Raw genomic sequence first — 14,083 nt, 5'->3', positions numbered from 1 at the left:
TTTTCTGAAGCACAATTCATCATTTATACACAGTAGTCTGAAATTTTGCAGGAGCAAGTCATGTGTGCATCACGAGAGGACAATAGCAGAGGTATCATGAGACTTGAATCAGAAACACTCTCATGTTAATTTCCTTAACCACAAAGCTATTTACTGCCTAATTAAAAATTCAGAAGCAGTGGACAATATTGCCGGACTAGATATTGAATTGTAATGGATAAAACAATTAACTGTTTTTTTTTAAAAGCTAATTAAAATATTGCTAAATTTAAAACCAAATAATGGGATTCTTTGATAATAAAATAGATAGATTCCAGTAGTTCCTGAAATCGATGTGGAAGTGCTCAGTTATGATGTAATTATAGCTGAAGCATGCTATTACAGTGTACTTGCAGGAAAGTCTGACACTGAGACAGAGTAGGTCTCTTTTATCCTTTTCTCCTTGGCCCGTCCTAAGTATTTACTTTTTCTGTACTGGATTAGAAGCAACAGTTCAAAGCTGTTAAATCTGTCAGCCCTGATTCCCAGATTATGGGAGACAATATTCATGTTGTTTTTCGAGCAGAGAAGAGTGTTTAGTTCCAATCAGTTTCTTTTTTGCGATGGTTTGAACTGCGCATACTGTACTGTCATCGTCTATTAGTGTCTAATCGGTAGGGAGTACAAGGAAGTTGTGTTAAAACCCTGTGAAAAAGTATCTTTTGGAATGGAATTCTGTGTAACTAGAGGCAGAGATAAGCACAGGGAACTGAGACCCAGCAAAGTGTCGTAATGGCTAAAGAAGTTGACTTTGGCTAATGCTGTAAGTAAACAATTCACTAGGATAATTGCCGTTGTACCCTTTTTGTACCATAAACCCAAAATACAAATCAAAAGCTTTCCATTACACCAAATGCTAGGCAAACACATAATGGTCATTATCATAAAAACCCCAATACACTGCAAATGGAAAACAAACACTAATATCCTCAAAAGAGACTCTCAGTGCATCTAGACACCACATGATCTCAGTGCTGTTTTTTTCTCGTACCATTTCTGTGGTTAGCTGTGGTCTTTTTTTATCCCCAGGTACCTTCACAATGCCTCCTACAGTCCCCCTCTGCTCATAGACCAGGAATTCACTGCATGCGTGCATCAGGAGAGCACTGCGGTTAATTAACGCCAGTATGTTATGCCTCTATAAAGATAAGTGGGGAGAAATGGTATCGGCATTCTAACCCACTGTGCATTTCTACAACATAATCCCATTCCAGTTTCTTGTCTGGTCATACGCCTGGCATTGCAATTTGTGCAAGACAGCTCTGTTAAATAATGCCATGATTACCCTCATAATGATATGCACAGCATGTTTGCATAAGAAAGGTGATGCAATGTTTTTTTTGCCCAAATAAAGGTTATATCTACCACCCCACTGTACATATTTGGGCTCAAACTCTCATAGATTCTTGTTACCCTCCGTTAGACCCCGCTTCCTAAATTTAATGTAGCTAACTTTTGTATAGCGCCCTTTCTGACATGCATTTGTCCCAAAGCTCCTTCTGACTGCAGGCATGTGTAGTGCCTCTGTCACTCCCTTTGATGAGGCAGGCTATCAGCGTTCTGAGGGATCAAACGTGCTCGTCCTATTGCCCCCCAGGTCTGCGTAATCCTAGATTTGTTCCATCTTCTACTTTTGACTGTGATCCAGGCCAGGCTGCACCCTAACTCACTGATCAAAGTAGATGCTTCGTCTGCATGTGGGTGTGCGTGCTGCGTTCGTGCCCGTGCACTGAGTGGTGACGGCGTGCGCAATGGAAACTGGGGAGCTTTCGCTAAATCCCCGCTCATCAAGCCGGTTTATTTTATAATTTGATGCACAGAAACATGAAGCCATGCAACTGACAGTGAGTGCCTTCAGATTTATCACTGAGGCTTCTCCAGTCCCCCAAGCATTCATGCTACTTTTGAATTCCTACAAATGACTGGAGTAATCTCTATTTTTTTTTTTCTCTAACTGTTTCCCCTTGCAGGATTCTCGGTTTAGAGAGAAAGGCCCAGTTGGGGAGATGCCCTCGAGGAATGAGGTAGCTGATAATATATCCAGAGGACTTTGTCCAGCTCCGAGTGCAAGCAGCTGGAGACACATGTAAACAAGTAAATTTATGTCTGTGTTAATTTTCGGTGGCCGTGATGTCAGTGCAGGTGAAGTTCCAGGCTCTCCACGATGTCTGTCACATATCATCCATCTGTTTTCTCAGTGGTAATGATGAATGTATAGCACTGGGGATCAAAATAATACGAAAGTACAAAGTATAGTTTCAAAGTAAACCAAGAGTCTACTCTCCGTTCATTTTAATAAGATCTAAGCTACCCTACTCTAACTTGGTATACCTCTATGTCTTATATGCTTTTTGTTTTATGTGTAAATACATTTTGAAGTAGCAGGTGGTATACTGTGGGACACTGCTGTCCATCTCCAGTATTAGTATGCTTAAAAAATGTATTCAACCCATATATCTAGATATTAATAGTGCCATTGTATCGATATGTTAAACTGTAAGCTATAATATAGATTTTTGTGAATAAAACAAAATAATAACAATCTAACAAAATAATTGTTGAAAGTCTACATCATTTGCTGCTATAGATCATAAATTTGTTGTGTGGACGTGGATTAGCTGTGATGGGTTGGCACCCCATCCAGGCTTATTCCCTGCCTTGTGCCCCTAGCATCAGGGATTGGTTCCAGACCCCCTCAACCCAACATCAATAAGCAGGAGTGTCTCAACCAATCTGTAAGTTATTTTTCCATATTATGAAGTAGTGCAGCATTTATAACCTAATCAGGGAATGGGACAATTTATCATTCAGTTGACTAGAAACAGATAAGATAGAATGGAGATCATGGAGCTTAGAGAGCTCATGGGAGTTTTACCTACACACATTTGTTCTGAGGGCAAAATGAAAAATTATTGGTTCAGAGAGATAGCCAATTATATTGTACAGGAGCTGAGTCCAAGCAACTAGAGGAGGCGGGCCCAAGACATCTGATTGGTTGGTCCTACCTCCTCTACACCTCCTTTAGACACCCTCAGGTTCCAACTGAGTCCCGCTGCATAGTGGCAGAGGAATACTGGGCAGCACTCGTTTATGACTCACCAAAGTTAGGCATCAGAAAGCTGCTGTGAAACTGCAAGCTAGGGCCACTGCCGTTGGATTGGAGTCTCTCGGATCGATATGTGCACTTAACCCTCGCTTCCACGCATAGCGCGCTGAAACGCAGCTCACCGCCAGACGAAACCAGCAGTACTAATGAAAGCCTTTGTAACCAGGACCGTTTTGAGCAGGGGCATCCCTATTCTGCTATTTTTTCCCCTAATTGCAACATGGTGCACTGAGGTCGGGGCTGGCTAGCGACACAAAATAAGAAAACGTTAATTAAAAAAAGGCCTCCATGTACTTTTTTCTTTTTTAATTAGTCCTTTTAAGTGTCACTTTGGAATAGTGCCGACAGATTTTGAATGTGCCTCGACTTGCGTGATGGGGTTGCTTTGAGGGACGCGGGCCTGAATACTGAGCAGGAATAAGAATAACTTTTATATCCCCTTCAGTGCCTCCAAGGTTAAAGTCTCTCTAATGCAACCTTCTGATGCAGAAATCAAAAGGTGTGTTGTGGAATGTTCTTTTCACTGTCTTGATGTACTTTTCATAGGAGCTGCTACGGCTCAAAAGAACGAGGCGTAATATGATGCAGTGTAATGACTGCAACGGATATGTAGACGGAAATTGTTGTTCGTATTACTTTTATTGTTCAAGGATGGAAAATTGACAGTAATAGGGGCTGACAATACCGATTTTTCTTTGTCAATAGTTTCATGGGAGTTTATTTAAATCTTATGTGTATTTATTTTAGCAGAAGCTTTTATCCAAAGCAGCAAATATCGTAGAAGGTGCAGTCAGCCATTCCCTGGAGCACTTGGGGCGAAGGGTCACGCTACAGAGCCTGACAGGGAAATCGCAGGATTGGAAGTGATGACCTGCTGATCATACAACACCAGAAACTCCCAGTTTCTGCATGAAATACATAACTGATTACATATACTGTACATATAGCGAGTAAGCAATATATGACTATAAATCTACTGTGTCTTTTCTAACATAAACATATTCATGCAGAGGGAGACTGGCAATAAAAGCCGTCCAGGGATTTGGGGGGGGGGGGGGGTATATTTGGTATATTTTGCTGCTGATTGGTTGGGGGGTGGGGGTGGATTTTAATTAGCCCAGCCCCCTGGGAAATTTCCCAACTTGGCACCTTACTGTGCCTGTATTTCTGTTTGTGTGTATGACTGTGCAGCCCATACATGCTTCTTTTGTATGACTGTACTGATTATCATTGTTACTTGGCCACTACTTGCATTGTTGTATCTGGATAGAGACCTGTGAAGGCCCATAATTTCCTTATTGGCAACTCCTACTTTACTTGTTGAAAACTTTCAGTATATTTCAGGCAGAGAAGATCCTAGTTTATCAGCTGGAATTTTCTGGTTTATTTTTTGGGCATCATGCCTACAGCTGGGTGAAACTAGCTGTGAAAAATATATTCAAATCTAAGTTTTGCAAGTAAATAAAATTCCTTTTATTCTATTATAACATCATGCAGGAAAGGCAATATAAGGATTTATGCTAATATGTTTTACATTTATCCATCTGTTGTTTTTAATTAATTTATCTTAGATGGTGTGGAGTTGCATTGTCTAAATCATGATTGATGAAAAATGCAATGAACTAAGCTTGAACAGACTGTATTATTGAGTGCAATGCATGCAGAATTGAATGCCTCTTTTAGTTTTCATTCTGGATAATAGAGAAGGCCGCAAAGACAATAATAATTGAATGATTCAAAATCACATTAATCGCTTGTTTTAGCAGTCCTGGATTGTATATACATAAAAATTATCGAGCCTGCCGGTAAAGCTGATTCAATCGGTTTTTTTTTTCTTTCTTCAAACGGTTTTTTTTGCGCACTCCTCTCACATCTCTTTTTTGCTTTTTCCTTCCTACCCTTTCTTCCTACACCAGGTTTTTAATGCAGTCGCTGATCGTAAATTCGGTGCCCAGTTTCGAAAGCAGCGCTGATGTGCCAGGTGTTCGCGTGTCCATTCTGCATGCAGCCACTACACTTCCTTTCTCTGCCATTTGTATTCAGGCCTGCTTGTGATCAGTAGGTGGTCAGTTCGAGCCCCAGCCTCAGCAGGATAGTCATTTACTTGAGCGCGGCCCTTGACCCGTGGCTCCAGGGCTACTGCATGCTGACTTAGCCTGTGCTGTCACTCACCTTACCTGCATATGTGTCTGTGTGGGGTAGACAGAAAAAGAATTTCCATCACAGGGATTTAAAAAGTCTCTATTCTATTCTATTTAGAAAGTCTGGCTTTTCTTGCTCCTGGAAATTACCTCGCTGTTTTGCAGAGCATGTGAGTCCCCCCCCCCCCCACAACCTTCTACCCCCATCCTGCAAGCAATATAAACCCATCAATTATTAACCACCCACTCCAGCAGACAAACAATCAATTATTTTAATGGTAATTTCACCTGCTTCTTTGAATATCAAAAAGGAAGAGAGTGGGTGGCTGGGTGGGTGGGTGGGGGTTTAAGGTTTGGAATTTGTTGGGGGAGAGTTGTCCAGGTGTCTTGAAGCTGTGTGGAATAACCTATGCCATATCCACCTGTTGTTCCCTTATGATAAATAACACAGGGAGTAGTGCTGAGTGGCACTAAATATTCATAATTCATGCCTGGGCCAGTAAATAATCAGATTTACGGTTGATGAGAGCAGTGAATTATGTATGAATCTGTGATGGGACTGAGCGGGCAGTTTGCGTCGGGACCCAGGGGTTAGCATAGATAACCTGCCTGACGCTTACCCAGCATCCCCTGCCCTCCCTCATCCCCCACCCATCTCCCACGGCAACTGGGGAGTGGGGTGGGAATCTTGATTTTGTCACCGCTAGTGCATCAGTAACAGGTGACGGGGGACTTATTTTTTTACATCACAGCATGTTTTAATAATTAACCGACTCTGTCACCTGGAGCAACAGCCAGCGGATGTTTGTTTCCGTGTCGACGCATTTGCCCAGAGCAAATCGCCCGCCTTACAAATCAGTCCCATCTTAACAACTCAATATCCGCTGGAGAAATTCAGGCTGGGAGCCTTTCTTCAGGTTCCACAAGGACTACTTCAATCTGTGATATTCACCTGACAGTTCTGATCTGAGACCTGTGTGTGTGTGTGTGTGTGTGTGTGTGTGTGTGTGAAGAAACTCCTAATAAGGACCCAATATTGCCCCTGTAATTGTAGATTGCCCGATATTTACTGTAGATATCTATATCTAATTGGGTGCTGCTTTGTCCAGGTAGACACATGCCTTGTTTTGTGCTTTTCAGATGAGATGTTTCTTTGGAAAATAGCTTGCAGACATAATGAGAAATGACTGTATAGCTGTAGCAGACATGAGGTTATTTTCTTGAGTGCCGTAATCAATCTTTATTTTGTACTGGATTTGTCGCAATTTGGCTGGCACCGAGGTCCTTAAAGATACACCATGAATGGTCCACTAAGTAAGCACATTGTGGGTGAAAGAAGCAGTTCAATATTGCTTAATATTCAACATTCTGAAGGTCTTTTCATGCTGTATTTCTGCTCTGCTGATGGTAAACACGCGGGGAAATTTAGCATTTCTAGGGAGCATGTAAAGCAAAAATTCTAACTGAATTTTGTGTAAACACTCCATGTTCTCGTCCATTAAATAAAAAATGAAGATAAAGCTTGCTTTCAACCTGTGGGCTAACATTTACTTATTGCCTTTCAGTAAACCAACCTTTGGCTTGAGAAACGTGCCTCCCCAGATTCTAGCAAAGATAACAGATAGAGTCTTGTATGGTTTTGACTGCTAGCTATAGCAAAAATATCTACTGTGCATGCAGCATTTTCGTTAAATGTAGCTGTTCTCATTTATGCTATATTAGTGCTGTTTTAATGCTGTATTTTCATTTTGGGCCAAGAGAGTCAACAAATGAAAGCAAAAATGGGATCGTGCAGCATTGCGCTGATGAGGCAACCAACAGGAAATCAGCTTCCTTTGGCTCTGTAGCCTCTCTTATTCTTCTGTGCATTGTTGCCTAGCAAACATCAAAGACAAGATTTTATTTGACCCTAAGGTAAATCAGGCTTTGAACTCACCAAATTGGTTCTTATGCACCATAGTCAGTCCTTTCAAAGTTTTTTTCCAAGGAAAATTGATCTTTTTATTTGAAAACTTTGGGTTTTCAATGAGCTAACAGGCAGCATAGGGAACAGTCATTCACTGGTCTTTGACAAAATGAATTAAGAATCTAAGAATTACTGTTTTGGTTGAACACAAATAACTATGTTTATAGCTTTATAAAGGTGACCCAGAAGTTATAATTTCAAAAAATACAGAAATCAATGAATTATACTGTCCTTATTGTGTCCTGATTGGAATAGCTCTGCTGTTCTTGCAATAGTTTTATCATCTATAGTGTAGCTCTTGTTCTAGTTCTAACATAACTGATTGCACTTACAGTACTAGTCAAAAGTCTGGACATGCCTACTGAAAATCATTGAGGTTATGAAGTAAGTATTATCTTGCGAATAAGGAAAGAGACGCTGTGACAGATGACTTGGCCCCCACAGTTCCCCCTGCCTGAACCCTACAGAGCTGCTTTGGGATGAGTTGGATTGAAGTACAAAAGCAAAGTAGCCCTTAACTTGTGGAAACTCCTTCAGGAATGTTGGAGAAGCATTCCAGGTGGCTACATCTGGAAGCTGGTTGAAAGAATGCCAAGATTGAAGAAAGAGATCGATGAATTTGAGAAAATGTTGAGATTTTGAACACTTCTTGTGGCCACTGCAGTATTTGGTATGTTTTACTTTATTGCCTCAAGGACTTTTAGTATTATCTGGATAACATAGCTAAAATGGAAACATGTGCATTGGTGCGTTAGCAGGTGTGTCCAGACTTTTGACTGACACTGCATACAGCAGGTGTGCCTTTACATGCACCACATAGAACACTGAGCTCATATAACATGGTATTCTTTAAAGTGAGAATATACAGCTGCTATGAAATTAGTTTTTGACATTTATGGATAGTGTCATGCACTGTTCCTGTGTCTGGTTCTCCTGTGCTTTTCTGCCATAGCTGTCTGCTCCTTCACCTCTGCTTTTGTAACAGCCTAATCAAGAAACGTGTTTTATAATTTGTTACACATTTGGCCACTTTCTAAGAGCTGTCATGTCTTCTTACCAGAAACCCTTATATTGTTACACAGGAACAGGAAATCCATCATAGTCGCCATAGAAACAGAATGAGTTTTGCTGCTGCTAATTTTGCTCTGTAAAAATTTGTCCAAAAGCTATGTGTTCTAGCTGTTGCTTTGAGGTTGGGACAAGGAGGACTCAGACCTGCATTTCTGAAGAGTGAATCTACCAAGCGTTTAATCTGAGCGTTATCTTGTTTGGTTAGCCCTGGGGGGGGCGAGCATTCATGAGTAAATTTGATAAAGCGATTGTAAGGATTGCTTCAACTCTGATTCGGCTAAGCTGCCTGAAAAAAAAAATGAATATGCAAATTAAGGGAAATGTGATCAGTATTTGTATACATATGAAAATTCTCCTAAAACGCTTCATAAATCCCTGATAGCACTCATCTTTGTTTGACAGGTACAATGCCAGTAAATATATTAAGATCAAAGTCTGTACAGCTATTGTTATTTATTCATGTTTCCCGAGAACCACACAGTCCAAAATCTCATTTGTTAATCGGTTATCTAAATGATTCACAAATGAAGCTTTTCGTTATCTGGCCTGTATTTTTAACCTGCGTAATATGCAGATATGTAAATTCCATCTGTCAATGCAGGATCCTCTAGTTAGAGAGGATATTATTGGAAGTTGCACTGCAAAAGTACATTGGCCTGATATAGTAATGGAATCTCAATAACATAATCTCTCTACACAGAACACTCGATAATGCTTTATGTTACCCGCACCTTCATAATGCGTTCATAGAACATTCAATTCACCTTCATAACACCTTCACTGAATATTCATAAGCAGCATGTAAGTATACCTTAACATCCTAACATACCTTAACAGCTTTAATATACATTGATAAACATTACATGATTATATGATTATGATGTTTGTTATTATATAATGTTTTTTATTAATGTATATTGAAGCTGTTAAGGTGTGTTAGGATGTTAAGGCATACTTACATGCTGCTTATGAATGTTGTATGAATGCATTATGAAGGTGCACTGAATGTTCTATGAATGCATTATAAAGGCATTACAGTATTGTGCTGTATCTCAAGCTGATGAACCAATGAAGCTGTGCAATATTTTTATGAGCATCACAAAGTAGCGCACACATTCATTATTAAGAACCATTGTATTTCATTCAATTTCTTAATATAATACAGTATACCTTATGGCATTCCATTGATAAGCACAAGTTATCTCTAAGTTGGACATTCCCTAACCCAGGGACTGCCGTAATGTTATAATGGTAGGATTGTCTTAAGATTAAATAGATAGTTTTATTACATAGGTAGATAGGAATGCTTTGATGTCTACACAGTCAGTGGTTAGAGTAAAGCTAGTGGTCAGAGTGCAGGATCAGCCATTTTTCCAGTGGTTCAGGGATAAGGGCCTTGATCAAAGACCACACAGTCGTATGATTATTCTGAGGGCAGGGTGATCGGGTGATTTAATGGCCCAGTGATTTAAATCATTGATCTCCTGGGCATTGGCACAGATTCATAACCCAGAGAGCCATTCATGTCCTTGACACTCAAATCTACACCTCTGTAATGTGGGTTCATCCATCCATCCATCTGCCAACTACTTACCCCAAAAAAGCTGCTGAGAGCCCCGGAAGCCTCTCCCAAGCAATACGGAGCACAAGGCCACTAGAATTCACATGCACAAATAATCACACACACAATATATAAAAGTATATGTTTCAAGAACTTTCTGAATTCTTAATAACAAAGCTATATCTTTAATCAAAATGTATTGCAGGACAATATATTGCAGGAAACAATGCAGTGGTCTTGCTCTCTGACTCATAACTATGATGAGAATGTTCACTATCATTTATTATGTTCTAGTGGCGGCTATTTTTATGGCTTCAAATTAAGTCTTGCACTTTTCACCCATTATCCCTTGAAACTAAACTGAATGATTCTCTTTGGTCAAAATTATGTGTAGTTGTTTTTTTGTTTGTTTAGCTTGCTATATGTTTTTTAGAATCATTTTATCTGGGAGAGATTTACGGCTGGGTTGAGGTTATTGGAGTTTAGAGAGCTGTAATATACATTTCTGAATTCATTCTCTACGCTAAAATCTCTGGTTCTTCACAATGCTCTCGCACTGCTTCCGGTATGTTTAATCATTATAACCAAAACAGATTTTCCTTTTTTTCTTTCTGATAAAAAAGAATTTCCTTGAGGGGGGAAAGAAAATTGAAATATCCTTTAACCCATTTTTAAGTAAAATGCTGATTAGCAGTGAAACCCCAAGGATGTTATGATTAAATTATGCTTTATGACCTCCCCCCCCCGCACCCCCCACCACAACCCCATGGTGACTTGAGGAATATCTCATACATTCAGTCGGAGTCTGCGATGTCACTCCCACAGCAGGGACTGCTGATGACTCAGAGATGCCGCGTTAAGGACCTAGACGTCTTTATGGTTCGTGCCAGACTGCTCCCCTTCGACATCTCTCGCGCATTTCCCGGTCACCCCGGTCACCTCCGCGAAGATGATGAAATTCCATGCGCCTCCTCTTTTAACCCCAGGCCTCCTCGCACCATCCTTCTCTTCCATAAGCTGGTGAGCAAGCGGACTGTGTTTGACAATCGCTTGATAAGTCCAAGGTTTACAAAGTCCAGTTACGATAAAAACTGCATTCAGTATGAACTTCATGTTAACTTCATTTTTTTCAGTCTACTCAGATATTTTTGTAAAGCTAATGGTGAGCTGTTCAACTATTAAAAGCAACCAGTTTTTTCAAGAATATTTGTTTTGAGAGCACTAGATAAATAAAATAGCTCTTATCAATGCTCTCTTTTTTTAAGTACTCATTATTTGTACTCAGTACTTAGGGCCCTTAGGGTCCATTTTAATGGTGATATATACGGCACATGGGTTTTATTCCACTTTCACTGCTGATAAATAGGGGTTATGTAAGGTTCAGTCTATTATGTGGAAAAAAAATACCCCTGGTTATGTATTTACACGTATTACTAATCTTATCCAAAGGCATCATTTTTGTCTATTGATTTCACCAGATGAATAAAGGTGGTGGCATCTACCCAAGGAATTAGGATGCGGGAATTGTAGCTGCGATGTCATAAGAATTGGTACTTTACTTCTAAGCCTGTGTTGGTGTGGGTGTGTGAGTTCATATAAAATCACGACATCATAACATCCTCAGTTCAATTATTTCAAACGATAGCATACCATTCCTTACCCTATTATGAATGTGCATCAATAAAACTCATTGCTCAAATCATTACAGCGCCCATGCTATCTGGAGATGCTAGCTTGGATGGTTAGCAATAATTCATTTTCCCCAGACTGACTGTTTTACTCTATATTTCACACGTCCTCCCCATATTGGACAGCCCAACAAACCATGCATTTAATTAAATTAGCCTTCATAGAGAAAAAATCCCATAATGCATGATTGTGTGCATGAAGGTGTGTATTGCAATAGACTGGCATCCCATCCAGGACGCTCCCCTGCTTCCTTTCCTGTGTTACCTCTGATATACTTCATGGAAAAAACATCACCCTATACTCTGTCAGTGACTGCAAGATGTATGCATGGATGTATGTATGGATGGATGGATGAATGGATGGATGGATAACTGTACAACCACAGCACAGCAGTAGTTTTACTTATGTTGTTAAATGGCAACATCAGCAACAGTGACTAATGACATTTAGTTTCTTAGCTGAGATTTTTATCCAAAGAGATCACTTAAACAAAGATCCAGTTTGGAGAAAAAAACCTAATTAAGAAGAAAAGTTTCTTTATTTTATTTTTTTCGAAGGCACTTTTGGTGTTTTCCTTTTTATTCAAAGCACAACTAGAATGTTCTTGAGAATGCAGGGGTAAATAAGATAACGAGCATGTATCACTTTTGTTGCTTTAAGGCACTATGCTAATTGGGGCGGTGAAGTGACAAACACAGTTGCCTTTAATTAAAGTTTCTACTTGCAAAGTCGAGAAACGTGTCACTTACTCCGGCTCGCTCATTCGCTCTTTTAGAGGGTGTTTAAGCAGTGGCTCAAGAGTGAGCAGAAAAGCCCTGCTTATAGAGCAGATAAAATAGACAGCGTTGTCTTTCACAGCATAAGCGAATTACTTTTTACGACGACCTACTGATACTCAAAATTCTTTGGACTGTTCGAAAGGCCCAACCACAATTCTGTCATTTGCTGATCCGCCCCTCCCATTCTTGTAGAAGATAATTTTTTTAATTTTTATCATGATGTTAACCTGAGCGTGTCCTTTTTAGTCTTTTATAGAATAACTTTATGATTCTAGATGGTGCTGGGAAAACTGAATCAATTGCCATGGTTTTATCTAAATATTTAAGCTGTTTGTGATTAGATGGATTTTTTCGTTGTGAAATTGAATGGTTTGGGGCTGTGTTTTAAATGTGCTGCTGAAGATCTTGTCAGTTACAATTAAAAGAGATTCCGCTGGACTAAATGATCCCCATTCCATATCCTTCGAGTTTAAAAGTTCTTGTACCTTGAGAAGAGAACAAATCACTGTCAGATCATAATCTACTGTATAACATGAAGCATGAATATTCTTTTTTTGTCTGCTAGCGTTGAGAAAGTTTGCTTTATAATCTGATCATATTTCATCACAATTGCACATCATAATTATAATTTATTTATTTATTTTCTTTAGTCTTTAACTTGTACTCAGGGCTTTACATGTTTTTACCCAAAGTGTTTTTTTTACATTGTAATAATAGATGTTCATATGTAAAATACATGTCCATCCATGATTCTTTACTGGATAATAGGGGTAGCAGATTTGGGTATATTTTGATGTTTAGAATATAATTGACATTAAATTAATATATTACATCAAATGACTACATAATTATGGGAACAAATGGTCAGAACATAGTAGGTTTTAGACCCTACGTAGTGAGGCGTCAGGCCTCCTGTTTTTGTCTCAGGCCCCCTGAAAAATAATTATTGTAAATACATGATTAGTCCTTTATTTTCATATACATTTCATAACCCCCGCTTGGCAAATTTTATTGTAGGGGACCCAGTGGTGGCCATATTTCTTTAAGTGGCTGAGTCCACATAAGGGTCAAATCCTAGACTCGCCCCTCGATCAGAATATGAAAGAAAAAAACCTTAACAGTAGACTTACAACCAATTAAGGATGAGGAGAACAATGCTTTACATATAAGCTTCCTAAACAGGATTTCAAAGTGTAAATTCCACTTTTATGACATATTTCTCAAAAGAATTAACTGAAGCTTTCCTCCTTTCAGTGGTGCAGCCAGCTTCTCAAAGAGAACATCCTTCTCTTTTGGTCGTGGCTGTGCTTTCACGTCTCGTTCCAATGCCCGCAGAATCGCAGCGCCGTTGAATCGCCACTGACGGAAAAGGTGAACGGCGAGCCATCAATCCATGTGTCTCACTCCCACACGTCTGCTGCATTATCCCCTCTCCCTCTGGCTCACCAGGTTTCCATTAAACATGTCCTCCAAAGCGCAGACACATTTTGACCAGGGGATACTGTAATTGGCATGCTTATGTGTCTTTGTGCATCATTTTCTGCATCTTTCTCTTTGCCCAGAGAAGCCCGACTTTGTATATTATCATCTGCACAATAAAAATGTTTTTGAAAGTGTAGCAAATGGCTTTTCCTAATAGGATTATTGGTTAATGTCTTCAACAAATGCTCTCGGTCCTTTTGCCTTCATTGTATTTTCAGATTCAGAGTCTCATTTAACATGATTATAAAA

General features: G+C 39.6%; 1 long non-coding RNA gene across 1 annotated transcript; it reads left to right on the top strand.

Moving 5' to 3' along the window:
- Nucleotides 1-573: 573 nt before the first annotated feature.
- LOC140593173 (uncharacterized) lies at nucleotides 574-2,241 on the top strand. Its single transcript, XR_011993436.1, has 3 exons — nucleotides 574-802; nucleotides 1,069-1,164; nucleotides 2,010-2,241. It is a non-coding gene; the product is annotated as an uncharacterized lncRNA (long non-coding RNA).
- The last annotated feature ends 11,842 nt before the right edge of the window (nucleotides 2,242-14,083 follow it).

Source organism: Paramormyrops kingsleyae, chromosome 10, assembly GCF_048594095.1.
Source record: "Paramormyrops kingsleyae isolate MSU_618 chromosome 10, PKINGS_0.4, whole genome shotgun sequence".
Classification (NCBI taxonomy): Eukaryota; Metazoa; Chordata; class Actinopteri; order Osteoglossiformes; family Mormyridae; genus Paramormyrops; species Paramormyrops kingsleyae.
The sequence above is the reverse complement of the archived record's forward strand: the minus strand, read 5'-3'. Positions and strand labels throughout refer to the sequence as shown.